We start from the raw sequence: 20,842 nt of genomic DNA on the forward strand, positions 1-20,842 counted from the left end.
CATTGTTAATAAAAAGCCAGGCAGGAAGTATAAGTGGAACAACCAAACCAAGGACTGGGAAGAAAGAGGGGCAGAGTCAAAGACACCAGCAGACACAGAAAGAAGCCATACTGAGAAAAGGTACCAAGCTATGTAGCAAAGTATAGATAAGAAATAGAGATTAACTTAAATGTAAGCGTTAGCTAGTAACAAGACTGAACTATTGACTGAGCGTTTACAATTAATATTAAGTCTCTGTCAATTCTTTGGGAACTTACAGGTGAAAAATAAGTCTGCCTACACCTGGGTAAGCGCTAAGGACATAACTTGGAGGTAGCACTTGCCTGGCATGGGCCAGGCCCTGGAGTCAATTACCAGCACCCCAGGAAAGAAAGAGAAAAAAGGAAAGAGGAAAGGAGGGAAGGATAGGAGGAGTGAGGAAGGGAGGAGAGAATGGAGCAAGAAAAGGAGGAAGAAAAAGAAAGGAAACTGCTATATAAATGTAAGCTGTCATTATTTATATATTTCCTTGATGATATCTTTCTACCAACACTATTAGCTGTGGTCCCATGTTTGCATATTTCCTTCCTTTGTTTGTATTTAATAGTATATAAATATCCTTGCAACTAACTTAAATCCTTACTAGAATATAAGCAAATACCAAACAAAAGAAATAAAATAATACCTACTGGTTTATTTTCAGTGAACAAGAACTAATACTTGCTCAGTATGCACCATTGCTGAGATGAGTATTGTATGTCATTAAAAACAGCCCTCTGAAGTAAATACTGGTGTTATTTCTATTTTAGAAATACTGCAATTGAACCTTCTAGCGTAGGTCATTCATTCAAAGTGACAATTGATACTAGTGGTCTACTCAACAATTTTACAACATAACCTACAGCCATCTCATATTAATTATGTATTCCCATTCTTTTTGAAAAATGAATAGGGAAAGAATCTGTAGCTCTTAATGACAAAATAACTGAGTCTAGTATAATAGGTGACAAAATGGTATCATTTTGCCTTACTCTCACTCTTCCAGACACCAAAGAAGAGAGAGGCCCCACACGGTGATGGGGACATGCTTACTGAAGCAGCCTTTGAGTGCTGTGGGATATTTGAAATCCTGAGTTTGTGTTGATTAAATAAAGTCATTCTTAGGTCAGAAGGCTGAATTAGCAACTAATTGACAGAAAGTAACAGAGAGTCAATTGTGTCTGTAAAGTGATAGAGAGATACGCAGGAAGTAGTAGGGAGGGACTTAGAGTAGCCCAGGTTCTTTTGTTTTGGTGTAGCAGAAGGACACTCTCTTTTGGAGACACAGCAAAGAGAGAAGGTCAGCTAAGGTTTTCACCCCAGCCTTTAACTCCCAAGTCTTATTGACAAATAGAACAATAGACACTTAATTAAAGGCTGTATTTGGTGGCGGTGACAAAGCTGGCACCTGCAGAAACAGAATTTCTGCCAGGCTGCAGCCTGAGTGGCTGGCCCTGCCAGAGAAGCAGGTCAGTAACTATGGAACCACATTTGCTGGCTAAAACAGCAGCAGACTAAAGCGCAGCCTCTGTGTCAATGGAACAACAACATCTGAGCATCGAACTAAGATTTCCAGAAGTCTTGCTTACTGATTCATTCAGATGAACTGCTCACAATGGGAAATACCCAAGCAGATAGAAAGGAGAAGAAAGGCGGCCTAGGGCTGGTACAGAAAGGAGGTAATATTTAAAAATGGATTATTGTGATGGGCACAAAGCTTCATGCTAAGCAACACCAAAGTGCACATCTAAAGGGGCTAGCTTCACAACATGTCAATTATATAACATCAAGAACAATATTCAAACACAATTTCCAGAGTCAGTGAGCAGGTTTTAAGGTGCTCACTGCTAAGCCACGGAACCCAATTTCAGTCCCTAGGAAGTCCATGGGAGGAGGAAACCAGCTTCTACAGTTGTGAATTGTGCTTATACATATGAATAAATAAAAACGATGATAAAATAATAATCTGCAAACTGAAAGTGGTGGTGCAGGACTGTGAGCCTAGCGCTTGGGAAGAGGAGGCAAGAAGATCAAGAGTTCACAGCCGGCCTGGGCTACATGAAACCCTTCCTCAAGTAAACTAAAACGACAATGAGAAAATAGCATCCAAGACTCATATCAAATATCCTTTAGTCACCCTATGTGACTGATCTCTTCCAGAATAAACATGGGATCCAGATGTATGAACCAAGAACAAAATGTTCAGACAACTATTGTAAGAACCATGGCTATGCTTGGAGGCCGTTTCATTTTCCTTGGGAGTAGCAGTCAGCCTTTTGTAGGGATCAGTAAGAGCTGGGGAGTTGTCTTGGACTTTTCCCAACCTAGATTAATTGGGAATATTGTTTTATTCATTGTCACAGAAACGGTACCAATGGGACAGTGGAGGAACCTGGAGAGCTCCGCTGGAACCCGTGGCCCTGAGGGCTCACTCCTCCTGAACCTCAGTGACCTCTATTAAATGAGAACTCGGAAAAAGAAAGCTGCTCCCAGGTTCCTCCCATCTTCATTTCCCCATCTTCTCTGAGTATGCCTCAGGATGTTAGCATGCTCTTCCAGCCATCATCACTTCTGTCAGACTGAACAAGTGTCACCAACACGCTGGATATGTGGGAACACACCCAAAGGTCTTTCGAGATTAAGTGAAATCATTCCATCCTATATAAAGTCATCTTGCCTCAACTCTCTCCTGTCAACCCCAATCTGTTCTGATTTGTATGATAAAGACAATCAATTCTTGGACTGGACAAATGATCCAGTGGATCCCCAGTTCCCATGTGACAGCCAGGAGGTGTCACCGTCCTGTCCCCCAGCACTGCTGGGATATCACACTCAATGTCCATAGTCACAGTCTAGCCTAAGACCGTGAGCTCCGGTTCAGTGAGGCTGAGACTCAGAACAGAAAGACACACGATGGAGGGGCAACTGAAGAAGACATCCCTATAACAACCCCTGACCTCCACACAGGCCACACACACAGATGGATCGTATACACACAAATTCATAATAATAAATAATAGTAATAATAATAATAAATCCCTATTAAAGAAAACTTAGCTGGGCATGATGGCACATGCCTTTAATCCCAACACTTGTAAGGCCAAAGAAGGCAGATCTCTGTGAGTTAGAAGCTAGTCAGATCTACACAGCAAGCCTCAGGGCAGATGAGCCTATATCGAGAAATATCCTATCAAAAAAAAAAAAGGGAAAAAAACTTTAAATTAAAAAAATTGATATTACCATAATCACTTCTATGACTGGGCATGGGACTCAGTTGGTAGAACTTGATTAATGTGCATGAAGCCTGTGCTCAGATCTGTGTTAATTAGGTGTGGTGGCACACATCTGTATTCTAGCACTGGGACACCTCCCAAGTCAAGTGGATCACAAGTTCAAGATCATTCTAAGCTACATATTGAGTTTGAGGCCAACCTGGAATATATGAAACTCTCCTCCATCTCCCTCTCCACATCCCCCTCCCCTTTGTGTGTGTGTGTGTGTGTATCTCTCTCTCTCTTACTCATTCACTCACACACACACACACACACACACAGAGAGAGAGAGAGAGAGAGAGACAGAGAGAGACAGAGACAGAGAGAGAGAGAGAGAGGCAGAGAGAGACATTCACACAAACAAAAACCAGTGTCTACTCTACTTAAACTACATTGCTATGCTTCATTAAATTTTGTAAATATATTTTCCAACTGTTAATGTTTTAGCCAAATTGAGCATAAGTTGTTCATCCAACATTTTTAAATGAGTGTTTACATTTTTAAGGAAACTTCACATCTCTTTTTCTTGGCTTTCTGCAGAGCTCAGAAAGCCCTGAGGACCTACAGAATAACCCAAGCTTTCTTTATCAGCAGGAAGTCATGCTGAGCAGGAATGAGGAGGACAGAAAAACTAAACAGTAAGAAGTTTCCTAGTTTTAGTGCTTTGATAACTTTAGCTTTAAAAAGTCTAAAAAATTCCAAGACTAATTTTGGTCAGTAAAGGACAGAATGCAACCCAGTAGAGCTCATTCTCCTCCAACTGGCCCCCTCTAGGCTTTGTAGGCGTTGTTTGGGGGGAGGGTGAGCGTGCACATAGCAGACAGTGTTTGGGAGGGTGATGGGATGTGTGGGTGAGCATGCACATGTGAGCTCGAGCTCATGGAGACAGGCCAAAATCAGGCGTCTTCCTCACTTGCTCTCTCTCTACCTAACTTTGGATATTGGAGCTTTCGGAACTGATTTGGCTATGCTGGCTGGCCAGCAAGCCCAGGGGATCCTCCTGTGTCTGCCAGCCCAGTGCTGGGACTACAGGTGAGCATGGTTGTGTCCGGCTTGCTTTTCTTTTTCTTTCCTTTCCCTTCACGACTGGTAGGGTCATCATGCTTGTGAGCAACCACTTAACTAACTGGTCATCTTCCCAGCCCATCACTGGCCTTATTTACTGGCCACAGAGGCAACCTCTATAGTCTGTTATTAGTCGCTGTGTTTTTGCCATTGGTCACCAGCAAAGCAGGTTCACAGCACAAGTTCACACATATCTAAGTGGGTAAAGACCGGGTGGGCAAGCCTTCCTAAGTGCCAGCGGTTAACTGATGATGGTACCTTTGATGGGAATATCCGCATTTACATGGTCATTTGTCATTAGTAATAGACACCAGGGGACATTTTCTAAGAAAGCAAACCTGTCTTTCCCAGCACAGAACTTTGCCTTACTGGACTCTCTGGAGCAGTTGCTAACTGTGAAATGGGGATAATTAAAACAGCCAAGCTTTTATAGGGGGATGGGAGGATAGAATAAAAGGCTCAGGTGAGCGGCCACACCAGGAAATGCCCTTTGAATGGCAGTTCTTACTCGGATGATCACTGTGTTCCTGTGTGACCATTCCTATCACCACTCCAGGACACATCAGCTCAAGCTTCCTTCGGCTTCTTCAGAGCTGGTGAGGGTGTGGTTCGTTAAACTCTCACAGACTAATCTATCAGCTTTTACAATCCTGGGAAGTTAGGTTTTTATTGTCATTCTGAAAACAGTGAATTCCTAGGGTGGACCGGATTACTCGGTTCCTCAATGTTTGGTGTATGAGCACAAGACCCATGCATGCCAGTGTCTTGAGTAAGCAAGGGTAAGGGCGAGAACATGGAGTTAAAGATGGCAAAGGCAGAGAACGCAATGTTTACTGTAGTCCCCAAATAAAGCCTGACAGGCCCTCACACTGTGGCTCAGGAGTCTCTCAAACTTACACGTCACAGACGAAGACTGTTGGACGGGGGAGTGGTGTGAAGAACGAATGGGAGTCAAGGATTAAGTGAAAACGTGTTGACAGAAGAGCCACCTCTTAACTCTCAGCTACACATGTCTTTCCACTAGGCCTTGCCTTCTAGTACCCTTTGTCTCGGGTGTGGGACAACTCAGGGTGGAACAGTTTGCCCAAGGTCTGTCTCCAACCTTGACTTAGCTCCGCTCTAAAAGCAAAGCTGTCATTGCACGCTTCCTGATCCTCAGCTGGGTCATAAAGTGCCTGACGGACACGAGACATCTCCAGCAAACCAGATGTGGATAAAAATTAACCAGTTTAAAGCTCAACTTGAGATATGGTGGCACAGAACCAGCCAAATGCTGAGCCAAAAATGCAGCGATACAGGGTGCGCTAGTATGGTCTGTCAAGAGGATGAGACCTATGTGGCTGTCGTGAAGTGTAGTTCTAGACTGCTTACTTCAGCCCTAGTTTTCAGATATCAAACACTGCTGCATAGCCTGCCCATTCCTCATATTTGGAGAAAGCATAATTTCATGTGTATATGTTCTGGTAAAGCCCCTAAAATGTGGCTTGTAGGCATTTTCCTACTTATTACATTATTTGTTGGTTTCTGTATTCAACCAGGGTTACATTGTTATTCTGATTTCATTGCTAGATGATAAAGCTCCCAAGTACAGCTGAACAGCTGAGGCTGCCAGAAGCATAAGACATTGGAGGTCTTAAAGATTTACACATACTCATTCAGCACAGATAAGGGATCAATGAGTGAAATGCTTTAATACTTTTCTTTAAAATTATCCAGTGTCAATAATCAGGTTAATAATCTCTCCTTAGATGTAAATTGATAGCATTTAGTCAGGCATGGTATCTCAAGCATTTAATCCCAGTCTGCAGGAGGCAGAGGCAGGTGGATCTCTGAGTTCAAGGCCAGCCTGGTCTATGGAGCTAATTCCAGGACAGCCAGGGCTACACAGAGAGACTCTGTCTAGAACCCCACCCCAAAACATTTTAATAATTAGTAACTACACAACAGCATAGCCACATGCGTGGGTGCATGCACGTAGTGTATCTTACAGCACAGCAAAGCCAGAGCAATCTCTGTCTTTTTAGGAAGCTAAAGTTGATCTGGTGGATTTGAGGTTAAAGGAAGTACCTAGCGAGGTGGTGACAATAATGTAACTGTCCTACCCTCTGAGAGGTGTAAAGTACAGGTTATAATCTCAAACGGCTCATAGCCTTCACTTTATAGCACCAGCCTCAGCAGAGACAGGAAATGTCAAGAGCCTTTAAGTTTAGTACCTTAAAGGCACACGCACACACAAACACACACACATACCACACAGTACATCACACCACACACCCCATATACCACAGGCATACACACATCACATCACACCACACACACCATACACTACACACACACCACACAAACACACTGCACATACCACACCACACAAACACGCCACACATACCACACCACACACACACACACACTACACATACCACACCACACACATACACCATACACCATACACACATACATACGAACACACACCACACATCACACCACATACAGACCACACACACACACCACACATCACACCACATACAGACCACACACACACACACCACACATACCACACACAGCATACCACACAGAGACCACACACACACACACACACACACACACACCACATCACACCACACAGTACATCACACCACACACACCATATACCACACACACATACATACAAACACATACCACACATCACACCACATACAGACCACACACACACCACACATACCACACCACACACACACACCATACACCACACACACATACATACAAACACACACCACACATCACACCACATACAGACCACACACACACACACACACCACATACCACAGCACACCACACAGAGACCACACACACACACACACACACACACAAATTTCTGCTTCCCCTTTCCCTCCATCTTTAAAAATAATAAAGAGAAAAAGATGATAGACAACACTAAAGCACTGCCTGTCCCATTGGGACAAAAAGAGAGTGGCAATAATAGAGGTGTATTAGCATATATTAGCATATTTAAAGCAACAGTTCACCACTTGAGCAGATGCATACTTTCACTTACAAGGCAGAGAAGCCACAGTTCCTAAAAAGTACAGGCTTTCAAACACTGTCAAATGGGACCCCTCTTGCAGAGTGGTCACATGCCAGATGGCTCCTGGGCAAAGGGACGGAGGGAAAATTGCTCCCTAACTCCGGGAAACCCAGCGAGCTATTATTCTCTTGGCACTTAATTTTATTGGCTTCATTTCTTTATTATTATTAACACGGCTTTCAAGTCTTACACACCACACTCCAGTTTTACAATCTATTTTCAGGGTGACCTCATATTCTAGGGAGCTACTTGTGAATAGAAACAATGACAGACAAGGGAGGAACTGGACCCTCAGAGCCCACCTGGACGTTGCATCTACATGGTGTTCTGTAGGTGTCTCACAGGCTGTCTAGAAAAGCACCAGGGTTTCCAGGGTTAAAATGAAGTGACATGTGATCCCCTGTGACTCTGAGGAGTAGGCCCCAGGGGAAACACATCCAACAAGTGGAATGAGAGAAAATGGGGTTTGCTGGAATACAACATACTCCTTAGCTCAAAAACTAAAAATCAGAGCTCTGCCTACATGTCCCTGGAGGACACAGAGAAAGTCACTACCAAAAAGTAAAAAGTGAATGAATAAGTAATGCTTACAAACAATTACAACCCTTTAAATTACCACTCAAATACACATAGCTGTCTCATCTTGACTCCATTTGGATTGACAGAAAAACATCTTACTCAGCAGGATGTAAGCTCCAGTCCAGCAGGTTTATTTTCTAAGGCAGCAATAGGACAAGTCTCTTCCTATCTGTCACCCCATAACCCTGCCAGCACAGACAAAATCCGACACAAACCAGAAAGTTCAAAGCGTCACTAACCTGAGGCCCCTGGCAAATAGAGTCGCTCCATTTCACTCTGAAGAACGAATCCTCCTATGAAACTGATGTCCAAAGCAGTTGAAAGTCGTCGTGGGGGGGGGACTGTTACCCCAAGAATCCACATAAACAGGGAACACCGTCCTGTTCCAAGCTCAGCTTTGGCAGGCTCCCTAAAGGCAATTCAAGTCGGCCCAGCCCACAGAGAACTTTAGCCTATAAGCTTCAGTGATGAACTTGAAACCACACCCCCATATGCTAAATAGACACTCTGCTGTGCGAAAGGAACGCCACCAGAGATTGGGCTGAGGCTCAGGCGGGACTTCAGTTCCCCAAGAAAGCCAGGGCACACGCTTAAACAAAGGAACTCTCTTTCACTCGTCCCCCCTAGACACTGCATTACAGGGGCTGATTCACATTAAACAAAGGCAACACAGTCTCCCCTCTAGGGGGCCATGACATGACTTTTATAAGTGGCGCTGATCACGAAGCAATGCTCTGTAATTTCACGTCTTATGAGAGAGATGTATGGCAATATTGTTTCCGAGAGTCACACTCACAATATCGCTAGCTTTCAAATTTTTACACAGAATAAGCTTAAAACCTCATTACTCCCAAAAGCTCAAAAATTAATACAGCTCACAAGGAAAATCTGACAAAGGACTTCCTAACGTTGGGTCTGACTTGGTGTCTGTAAATCTACGTCAGCTTTCTCACATCAGCTCAGGATGCATTTGTAGGATTAAAAGGTTTTCTTCAAGGGGTCAGGGTGACACTTGCCTACCCTGAAGACTGATGAAATCACCAAGACCCAGAGTGAAGAGAGAAGTGACTCCCAGGGGTCATCCCCTGACCTCCACATGTTCATACTCAAACACATGCGTACGCACAAAAGATAAAATGGTCAAAGGTATTTTCAAATGGCTCACTATTATCTTTCCCTATCATCTACCGCAGTTTACAATAAGCAATCTAGTTTTTATTCTACAAAATGTAATTGACAATTTTCTTCGAGTGGCTAAACCCTAAAACTGGGCTCTTTAACAAAATGCACTCACAGTAAATCCAGTTGACCCCTACTTTTCAACCGCAGGAAAGATGCTAATCTCAAGGACTTGCTCTTCTTTCATATGTAAAATTCTAGTGTATTTCAGTGAAATCAACTTTAATGGTCCAGATTTCCCCTATGCTGTAACACAGAATTAAATAGGCCAAGAAAAACAGATCCACTTGCTGCCAAGCAGACTTACATGCGTTTCTGTTAAAACTGCTCCTCAACGCCTATGCAACAGAAGGGATGTGAGCACATTGGCTCAACAATGTCAGATTGGAAAACCAAGACACGCCTCCATCGCCCTCACTGGGGCTTGGGTTCAACAGGAGAACACCAGCACTAAGAGGAAAACCGGTCCGCAGTCAGGTGGGTAGCTAGTGGCTTAAAAAGGGCCAGTACCCCACCTGCTGGCAGAAACAGGAGAAGCCAGGATTGTTTTAACAGACCTCAGGGGAGGAAGTCCTGGTGTTGGAAGAACAAACAGGAAGAACCTGTCATTACAACATTGATGTCACTAGTGATGTGCTGTTAGGAATCATTTAAAAAAAATTTCACCTACAAAAGTAGATTATGGAAAATGTTGATGCCAAAAATAATTAAACTTAAAGCCATCTCTTTCGTGTGGTTCTAATTTGCCAACATATTTGATGATCTGCATTCCCAAGGATACCTCCATCTTCTTCCCCTACAAGAAGACATGTTATCACACTAGCAGCAGCTGTGAAATAGAAATGTACAAATAGCTAGGTGAGCTGCTGGTGGGAGTGTTTCTCCTTCATTTCGTAAGGTGTCTTCTCCCGGGCTGTGGAGGCGCACACCTGTGATCTCAGCACTCAGGAGGCAGAGGCAGGAGAATCTTGAGTTTGAGGTCAGCCTTGGTCCCAGTGAAACCCTATCTTAAAATGGAAAGTCTATCTTTAGGATTTAACGTACTTCCTTTTAGGCACGGAGATACAGCATGCTTCCCTGCTGTGTACAGAGCCCTGGGTTCACCCTCTAGAACCAGTGGGTGTGGTAGCTCTTCTGTAACCCTGGCACTTGGGAGGTAGAGGGAAGAGGAGGAGGGACCAGAAGCTCACAGCCATCCTCAACTACAAGGTATGAGGCCAGCCTGGGCTACTGAAGACTCTGTCTCAATGAGGGAAAAAAAAGAATTCAGGCTGGAAGACAGCTCGGAAAAGTGCCAATGTGCAAACACAAGGATCTGGGTTCAAATCTCAAGAAGCTACATAAAGCTGGAGATGGTAGCACATGTCTATGATCTCTCAGAGACATGGGAAGCAGAGAATGAAGAATCCCAAACAGTTCAGGAGCCAACTAGCTGTACACACAGCACAATGGGGGGGTAGACAGGGGCCAGAGACCTTTCCTCAAACTAGGCAGAAGTCGAACCCACACCTGAGGCTGTCCTCTGACCTCCACAGGTGTGGTCAGAGTGTGCTTGCCACAGGTGTGGCCAGAGTGTGCTTGCCAGTTCTCACACAAAAATGTCCTTTAATGTCAGATAAGTTTCTAAAATCCAAGTCTGATACCAACTTCAGAGAGGGTAAAAAAATATTTAAACTGCAGCAAAATGAAATTACACTGAGATGAAACTTCTAAATAAGCCCAAGCACATGCATTTAATCCCAGCACTTGGGAGGCAGAGGCAACAGATCTCTGTGAGTTTGAGACGAGCCTGATCTACAGAGCTAGTTACAGGATGGGCTCCAAAACTACACAAAGAAACCCTGTCTCAAAAAACAAACAAAAAGTCCCAAGCATTTAAGTAAAATGAATAATACAGATATTATTGAAAATCCTGCTATGAGTCAGGAATGGATACCAGGTGCCTCACTACTACAAAACCCCACCTGGCTACTCCAGAAAGAAGAGCTGTCCAAGAATGAGTGCCACAGAGCCAGCCTAGAGAGAAAGCCACTGGTCCTAACTATGAGCTTCTAACCCTGCACATCCACGGGTCAACCAACCTCAGACGGAAAACAGCTGTGGGGAAAACATGTCTGTATTGAACATGTCTGAACTTTTTCTTGTCATTATCCCTACCCAATTGCAGTTTAACAGCATAATTGCTGTTATACTGTAAAAGAGACACTATATGACATAGCAACTCCTTAAATAGCATATTACGTCATGTATCATAAGGAATCTTGCTTGAGGTCAGTTAAAGACTATGGAAGATATGTAGGCTTCAGGTACATCACATGTCATTTTATATAAAGGATGTGTACAATCCAAATCCCTGAGTACCCAGGGAAGGTTTGCAGTGATTTTCATTGGCCATAGGACACTGTACTGAGCTGTCCATATCCTTGGCCAGTCTCTGGTTGGTGTACTAGAGAAGGGAAGTAGGCAAGGACCCCTGGGACAGTCCAGAGAAACAGCATAGGACTGACAGCCGGAAGTGCCAGGGGAAGGGAGGTGTGCCTAGCCAGAAAACACTTGTTCATCCTGCCAAGGCAGAGAGAGTCATGGGTGTCAATGAGCATCTTCAGAGGAAGCATGTTCAGCCTGAAGACTGGCGGAACATGCCATGGAGAAGGTGGGAGGGAGGCAAATCCTGACTTCACCCGATGAAGCCTTGCATGTGACTGGGGAGCATAGTGAAGAGACAAGGAGGAGGCAGCAGGCAGATAAGTAGAAGACAGAAGACATCCACAAAAAGGAAGGACAGGTGCATGGTAGCATTTTCAAATGTCCAAGTTCAGGGCCCTGATGAAGCCTAGTGGATAGAGCACTTGCTGAGTATGCTCAAAGTCCTGGGTTCAACAGCTCAGCATAAGTCAGATGCAGTGGGCAAACCTATAATCCCAGGTAGAAACAGGAGGATCAGAAGTTCAAGGTCATCTTCAGCTACTTGATAAATTCAGGGTCAGTCTGGGCTAGAGACCTTGTCTCCAAAAATAACTAAGGAAGCCAGCAGGCATGATGGCTCATTGAATAAATACATTTACAACCAAGCCAGAAGACCTGATTTTGAACCCTGGGAACCATGAGGCAGAAGAAGAACCAAACAAATCCTGCAGGCTGTTCTCTAACCTACACACACACACACACACACACACACACACACACACACACACACACACACACACTCATGCATATACTCATGAGTGATGAGCGATGAATGGATGTGATAATAAATAAATAAGGGTAAAGTACTCGTCACACAAGCATGAAGATGGGAGTTAGGATCCCCAGAACACAAGATGCAATAATGTACTTCTGTAATCCCAGTGTTCTCATGGGGAGATGAGACACAGACACAGGAAAATCCTTAGGATATTTGGGCCACCTAGCCAGCCCGGCTTTGCAGAGATGAGAAAAGAGAAACTCTGCCATCTCAAACAAGGTAGAAGGTGAGGGCAGACAGCCAAGGTGGTCCTCTGACCTTCACACAGGTGTGTATCTGCACACACACAGGGAGAAAGACAAAGTACTAAGTAAATTAATGAGTAAGTAAAATACAATAAAAATAAACAGAATGCTCAAGTTTATATTGGCAAGCGTCATCAAGAATGCTGAAGAGGGCTGCGTATATGGTTCAATGGTTAAGAGCATCAGCTGCCCTTCCAGGGGACCCAGTTCAATTACCAGGCCCCACATGGTGACTCAACCATCTGCCATTCTCGTTCCAGGGGATCCAATGCCCTCTCCTGGCCTCTGGGCACCCACAGAGTGCACAGGCAAACATGCAGACAAAACACTCATATACATAAAAATAAGCTGATAAATAAATAAGGCTGTACCGGGATCTGGGGGTTGGGAAGACGGCTCAGGAGTTAAGAGTGCTTCCTGCTCTTTTACAGGATTTCAGTTCTCAACACCCACATCAGGTGGCTCGTGGCCTCCAAGCCTCCCCCACTTCACATATCACACACACACACACACACACACTGAAATCTCACACTACGGTTTCCATGCATCGTAAGTTCAGAACAGAAGTGTAAATAGTCACCACCTTGATGTCATTGTGCACTTTAAACAAGAGGACCCCACAGGATTACGACATTTATTTCATGTCATATCTATGACTCTTAGCTCCTCATTTTCTCTGTAATCCTGGGCACTTTAATTCAATGCATTTAATTCTATGCAGTAAAGATTATTCTCTTCAAAGGGATTCATTAGTTCCCGTGGAATGTCAGAGGTCCCCATGTCACACAAAAAGTGAAGAATATTTGGTCTGTAGGAGTTTGGTGGCTCAGTTGGTTGAGCATCCATGACACATGTATGGGGTTTGGGTTTGGTCCCTAGCAAGACATAAACCAGGTGTGGTAGTGCATGCCAATAACTCCAGTACTCTAGAAGGAAAGGCAGGAGGATCAAAAGGTTAAGGTCTTGTGGTATGTGGTGAGGTGGAGAATAACTTTTATCTCATCCCTTGAGAGGCAAAGGCAGCCAGATGTGAGGAGTTCCAGGACAGCCAGAGCTACAAAGAGAAAAAAAAAAAAAAAAGGAGAAGAAAAAAAGTTTAAGGTCATCCTGAGCTAAATACTAAGTTCAAGGAAGTTGGCCTGGATTACATAAGACCTGCCTTTAAAACTAAAAAGTGCATGTTAAAAAAAAAAACAGGGCGGGGAGTCATAAAATGACCCTGAAGAGCAGGTGATGGTGGTCACAGATGCCTTTAATCCCAGCACTCAGAAGGCAGAGGCAGGTGGAGCTCTGAGTCTACAGAGTGAGTTCCAGGACAGCCAGGGCTACACAGAGAGACCCTGTTTAGTAAAACAACAACAAAAGACTCTCAGGAGTGACATTCACAAAAGCAGCCTCAGGGTAGCAAGATGGTTCGCTGGATAAAGGTGACTGCCTCCAAGCCTGGGGAACTCAGGACCATGTAAAGATGGAAGGGCAGAGCCAACTCCACAAAGTCAGGGCAGAGCCAACTCCACAAAGTCGTCTTCTGACCTCTACCTGTGTGCCATGGCATGTTTTCCCCACAACAATAAAATAAAAAGAGAAAACACTGGAGTGAGTAGAAGCCAGAATTCAGTTGTACAATTCAAAACAGGGATTTCTAACACCTTTCAGCCCCTGCCTCCATACTCTAATAAAAACATCCATCTCGTCACTGATGGAAACAACATACCTCCACAGGCACTAGCTCCTCAGTTCAGCACAGCCACTCAGACTGGCGGGCACCCCAGCCTGCTTTCAACCTCAGCAGAAGCTGCCGAGTGTGACAGTATCGCTCCCTGATCCCAATACTGGGCCATGAATGCAGGAGAGCCCACTCTTGTTAGCGGTCAGAACCCATCATGGGAAGGCCCAGTGAGGGCAGAACCTACTGACCGCCCCACCCTTCTCCCAGGTTTCTATTCTTAGCCGCAGCTTTTCTGATGGTCAACGAGTGAATTATGAGATTTACGATATACACCTGTCTAATTTCCCGTCATCCTTAACCCAAACAGAAGCCTCTCTTAAAGCAATTAGTTTGGAATTAGATGAACTAACTGACACGGGGCTTCGTTCTCTGCTCTCTGTGCCTGCCAACTGGCATTCCTTATTTGATCTGTGACGTGTGTTGCCAGGATGGCTAGAAAGGACAATGATACTCATTGTTGCCATGTCTACTCCTTGGTCTGCCGCAGCTGTCATGGTTCCTCCTGTTTGTGAGCTTTTACTTTGCTGTTCTTACTTTTACAGGGTTATTTATTTAACCATTGCAAATTGCTTTGAAATCTAGTCTAACCCTCCAAAATGTAACACCATTTTGAGAACTGATAGCACAAAATTGAAACTGCTGGTGTTTAAAACTCTTTAAGGTTTATATTTGGATTTTTTAAGCTTTATTTTATTTTGATCTATGTGGGGGACATGTGCATGTTTGAGTGGTGTGTGTGTGTGTGTGTGTGTGTGTGTGTGTGTGTCTGACGCCAGGAGAGTCTGTCAGATTCTCTAGACTGGAGTTACACATGGTTGTGAGCTGTCACATGGGTGCTGGGAACAATTTCAGGTCCATTGAAAGAACAGCAAGTGTTCTTAAGCTCTGAGCTATGTCTCCAGCCTCTTTAGCCTTTCTATATTATTGTAGTTTTATGCAAAACAGTATAGTTTCAAGCAGACTTTATCTCGTTTGATCAGAGAACTGCCATTCAGTTCACAGGTTGCTTATCCTATCTTATGCACATTTTCCTTTCACATGAATGGTGATTTAGCTTTAACCCATAGAGAAATCTGTGAGTTAAAAATAAAAAAATTGAAGGGGTTTATGAATGTAGCTCATTTGGTAGGACCCTTACAAATCGTGCACAAAACCCCAGTTTTGATTACCAGCAAGCAGCACCTCATAAATGGGCCCTGGTACACACCTGTGATCCCAGCACTTTAGAGGAGGGTGGAGAATCAGAAAGTCAAGCTCACAGGCAGCTGTGTTCCTGAACTCCAGCAACAGAAGATCTGCACCTTCCTGCTGCTGGTCTGAACACTGCACAGTCTACATGGCTATAGAGGAAGGAAGAGAGGGTAACGCCTAGGCCCTGCCCTCTCGGGAGGAACAAACCCAGTGGGCAACAAGCCTGGATAATTTCTCTTCTCAGCCAGTAACCCAGAATATTTCCTTCCTTCCCTACACGATTTAAGTAAGGGATTCCTGTAGCCCGTGCTTCCTTTAACCAGAAGCTTAGTGCATTTGCTGCATTGCCCAGGCTGGCTATTTAAATATGGCATAGCACTCAACTTTACATGTGTCTTAGTTGTGTTTCTACTGCTGTGATTAGACACCATTACCAAGCAACTTAGAGAAGAAAGTTGTTTGGGGCTTACACTCCCAGTGGGTTAGTTAGAGTCCTTGATCATCGTGGCAGGCAGCACAGCAGCAGGCGGGCAAGCATGATGCTGGAGCAGCAGTTGAGAGCTTACATCTTGACCCACAAGCGTGAGGCAGAGAGCTGACTGGGTAGGGCATGGACTTTTGCAACCTCAAACCCACTCCAGTGACACACCTCCTCCAACAAGGCCACACCTCCTAATCCTGCTCAAACAGACACACCAGACCAGACAGGGAGCAAGTATTCAATCAAACACACCAGGGGTTGGTACTGCCTAACATGAGCAAAGCCCTGGGGTTGGTCTTCAGCACCCAAATTAAGCATAGTGGTAAACACATGAAATCCTAGCGCCGGATTAGAACTTCAAGGTCATACTGGCTACACAGTGAGCTGATGGCCAGCCTCAGCTACAGGAGACCTGTCTTGAGAAAGAATGCAAGTCGGAAGACCTGCCTTAAAAGGAAGCTAGATGGATAGCATTATAATTTAGAAATTATGTATTCATTATTTAATATATGATATATTCTAATAACATTGCCCATCTATCTTTTATTCCCCATTTCCACAGCAAGTCCCCTACCATTTTTTGTGCCCCATTCCATTTAATTTGGCTTGGCTATCATAATTTAACGTATTACCATAAGGACACTAATATTAGCCTAGAGTTTGGCAAAGTCAAACAACACAAAGCCTGCTTTGTAATAAAGATTGAATATCCTGTCATTTAGAGAATATTGTACTAAAACTGAAAATTGGATGGTCTGTGGGTTCAGTCATGTTACAAAGTAGGAAGTCATTAGGTGAGAACATCATATATTGGAACCATCTGTGGGGACATCAGGACTTGTGAACTCCAACTTCTGCCTCTGAAAGCAATCCCTGCAAACAGTGTATTTTAGACAAATCCCATCCCACCTCCCATGGCATTCATCTATATTGATTGATCCTAAGCAATTTAAATCATTTCTATTATTTGACAGCCACAAAATAAGCAAAATGATAGTACAATTATGTATCACACTTGATATCTAATTTTCCGTTTATGTGCAGCCAATATGGTAGACACTATTATCATCTCCATTTCTTTGATGAAGAGAACTAAGCTAGAAATGTTGACATGGCCGAGATCATGCATTCAACATTTGTTTATTTAACACACACTATGTCATGAGTACCGTTACCAGAATTAATTATACAAGACCAAATGCCCATGCCTTCAGGGAGACAACATTCTATTAGGGAAAACAGACTACCAAAAGTTAAAACATGCAGGCTGAGGATATAGCCCAGTGATACAGTGTTTGCCTAGCACGCCATGACCCTGAGTTTGATCTCCAGTACCAAAAAGGAAAACAAGCAAACACACAAATGACAACAAAAAGACATAATAAATATAAAACCATACAATGCTACATGCCATGAAGAGCAGAGCAGAGGACGGAAGTTAGAACGATGGGGGGCAGAGAGGTGGCACACTCTTCAGGTGTTCAGAGGGGTCTGTCTGGGGAAATGCCACTCAAGGGAGATCTTAATGAAAGAGGGGGAAAAGCCACACGTCTCGGCTTGCTTTCTATTACTGTGACAAAAACACCAACCAAAAAGAATTTGGGGGAGGAATGCTGTATTTGGATTCCAGGTTACAGTCCATTATCAGGGAAGCCATGGCAGGAATCTCGAGGCAATCAAGCAAAATAGCAAGGGAGGTGTCTGTTTGTGGCCTCTAACTGTGCATTTGAAGGCTCCGCCAACTCCAAAAGTTTGAAATGCTTATAAGAAGAAGTAGGGGAGGGTGCGATGGAAGGACTAGAAGCAGGATGAACACATTAACTTACTCATAGTTTTGAAGAGCAGAGGGACGAAGGGGACTGTGGCTTGCCTGGCACTCACACAGCCCTGGGTTCCTAGAACCACAGAAACAGTCCACCAGGTTAGTGTCACACACCTGTAACCCCAGTACTTGCAAAGTGGAGGCAGGAGGGTCAGGAATTCAAGGCCATTCTCAGTTACACGATAAATTCAGAGCCAGCCTGCACTGCCAGAGCCAATGTCTTAAGTACAAAGGAAAAAATATAGGGCAAAGTAGAGGGGACAAGAGATTAAGGGGGTGTTTTTAGATTTTATAAGGGAAACAATGATTGTGCATATTTATGGGGTACATTGTGACCTTCCTAGATAAGTGTACAATGTGTCATGATCCGGTCACAATAACCAGCACACCCATCACCTCAAACCTTCAGAATTAGTTTACATAGGGAACTTGAAAATCCTACATTAGTAACTGATGTCAACCCTAATTACCCCACTCAGCTGTATATAGAATACAGATGTTAATTTCCCATTACAATGCATCCTGGGACCTGCTAACCCTCCTCTGTCTGTCTTCTCTCCCAGCACCCTTCCTAGGCTCAGGGAGGCATTATTCTCTCTTGTTAGCACATCAATGTTTTAGCATCCACATATAAATAAAGGCAAGTGGTATTTGTCTTTCTGTGACGAGCTTATCTCATTTAACCTGATGCAAGGGGCAATCTTTAAAGAAGACACTATCGAATATGTGAATAATAGAAATGATCCACTAAGCTAAGGAAGTCTAATGGCATGAGACGTAGGAGGATGCAGAGTTCTGAATAGGCAGAAATAGACTGCTGTACTGGGGGTAAGATCAATGAAACTCAGGGGAACACACCGTGTTGAAGACCAGGGCCTGGGGAACAGAAGACAGCTGAATACAGGAGGGTGTGGTTGTGGGGAGATAGGGTTGTTCTTGCCCACTAGGTTCTCCATGACATAAGATCCTTAGCTGAGGAAGGAGGAAATGCAGGTTTGGGGGAAGAAACAAAGATACGCAGTAAGATAAGACAAGGAGTATGGGTATCTGCCTTCAGCACAGGCCTCCTGGCTGGGTTCCTATGCTAGAACACATCATCTACGCTGAGTTGTTTTCCCCTTTCTTCCTTTTTCCTTGGCCATACCCCCATTGTCCTTGTGAAATAAATGCCTGGGTGCCCCCCAGTGACCAATGCGTCTCTCCCATTCCTACTGCAAGAGCCGATTGTGCACAAAAACAAGCAAACAAGCAAAAAAAACTTCTTGATCACACATAATGTTTACTTATGGGGAAATATGATGGATTTTTACACTGGGAAGGTTTCTGGAATGAATCAAACATGCTATGACTCATTTAGATGTCACCATTTCCAATAAAAAGACAACTCCGCCGATGAGCATTTATGATACAGTATATGCCCTCTGGGTCAGGGTGGGCAGACTATCACAGAGGAGGCTAATGCAAGTTGACAGACAGAAGTCATCTTCCAAGTAACAGGAATAGTGTCTGTTGGAGCTGGCATTATGGTTCAGTGGGTAGGAGGGCTTGCCACCAACACTGACAATGTGAATTTGATAACTGGGCTCCACCTGCCTGAAGAGGAGAGAACTGACTCCCAAAAGTAGTTAAGTAGTTGTTCTCTCTCTCTCTCTCTCTCTCTCTCTCTCTCTCTCTCTCTCTCTCTCTCTCTCTCTCTCTCTCTCTCTCTCTCTCTCATACACACACACACATACACACACAAATAAATGCACAAAGGAGAAGGAGGATAATAGCAATAATGGTATCCCCGGATTATCATTTGGGGAAAGTAAATATAATTCCCTGATAAATTATTGAAATTTAGATACAAGAATTAATTTTGCTTCAAAAAAAGAAGACAGATGTTTTTGCCCCCTTAGGGAAAGTGTCCTAAATTTATTCTGTAGCCAAAGTTGACCTTGATCTTTTGATCCTCCTGCCTCCACCTGCAGAGTCTAGGATTATAGGCAGGCCCTGCTGTTTCCCGCCTTAGGGAGTATTGGGGATGGAACCCACACCTCCTGAGTCTGGGATTATGGGCAGGCACTACCATTGTCTGACTTACGGAGTACTAAGGATCGAACCCAGGGCTTCTGCACATTAGGCAACCACTTTACCCACTGAGTTTGATCCCATCCCTGACAATGGTTTTTGAAAAGAAACTACTAAAACTACAAGCCTTAAGAACAACATTAGCTTTCGAGTATAGCTTCCTTTCCTTTCTGAGAAGAGTGACAGGAGAGTCTGTGGTCACTGTACCAACAAGGATGGTGACTGACAAACACTACACCTGTGTTTCCCAGCTACTGAGAAAGTGAGGTCAGGTTCCCCAGCTACCAACACCCTGGCGTGTGGAGTGAAGTGGTCCTAGAGGCAGAGGACCCCAGACCCCTTATCCAACTGAACTTATTTGGTAAGGATCTCATTGAACCAAATGGCTTGACACTGGTTTCCTAATAACCCATTTATCCACTTCTCAAATACAAATCAGAACCAATAGACAAAGCTAGTAGCATCAGGACTTGGAAGATAGTGTGGGGACAGGAGATCCTGTCTCAAACAAACCAAGGCAAAACAAAACTCAGTAGGCCAGTGGTTCTCAGCCTGTGGGTTGAGACCCCTTGGGCAACCCTCTGTCTCTAAAAGTATTTACATTGCAATTCATAACAGTAGCAAAATTACAGTTATGAAGTAGCAACAAGAATAAGTTTATGGCTTGAGTCACCACAACATGAGGAACTGTATTAAAGGGTTGCAGCATTACAAAGATTAAGAACTACTGCAATAGGCAATCTGCAAAAACTCAAGTAACTAGGCAAATGCCTATTACACTGTGCCTAAAATGTTGTTAAAGCTCATCATGTTTCTTAAAAACTGACCAGGAAAATACTACAGGGACCGGGATGGGACAAACAGC

The 20,842-nt window shown here is 44.0% G+C and overlaps 1 protein-coding gene across 4 annotated transcripts in view; it reads right to left on the minus strand.

The window, feature by feature from the left end:
• Nucleotides 1–20,842, minus strand: part of Pld1 (phospholipase D1) — a 189,307-nt gene that overhangs the window by 146,049 nt on the left and 22,416 nt on the right. The window contains exon 1 of one of the 4 annotated variants that reach the window (XM_040754599.1): nucleotides 14,399–14,634. The exons of 2 other annotated variants lie outside the window; for them this stretch is intronic. The gene's annotated coding sequence lies outside the window, so the exon portion shown is untranslated. Of the gene's footprint in view, nucleotides 1–8,255; nucleotides 8,430–14,398; nucleotides 14,635–20,842 lie in introns of those variants that run through there. One more of the 4 variants, XM_040754596.1, reaches the window with a different exon arrangement.

The sequence above is a fragment of the Mesocricetus auratus genome, unplaced genomic scaffold (assembly GCF_017639785.1).
Source record: "Mesocricetus auratus isolate SY011 unplaced genomic scaffold, BCM_Maur_2.0 Super-Scaffold_100011, whole genome shotgun sequence".
Classification (NCBI taxonomy): domain Eukaryota; kingdom Metazoa; phylum Chordata; class Mammalia; order Rodentia; family Cricetidae; genus Mesocricetus; species Mesocricetus auratus.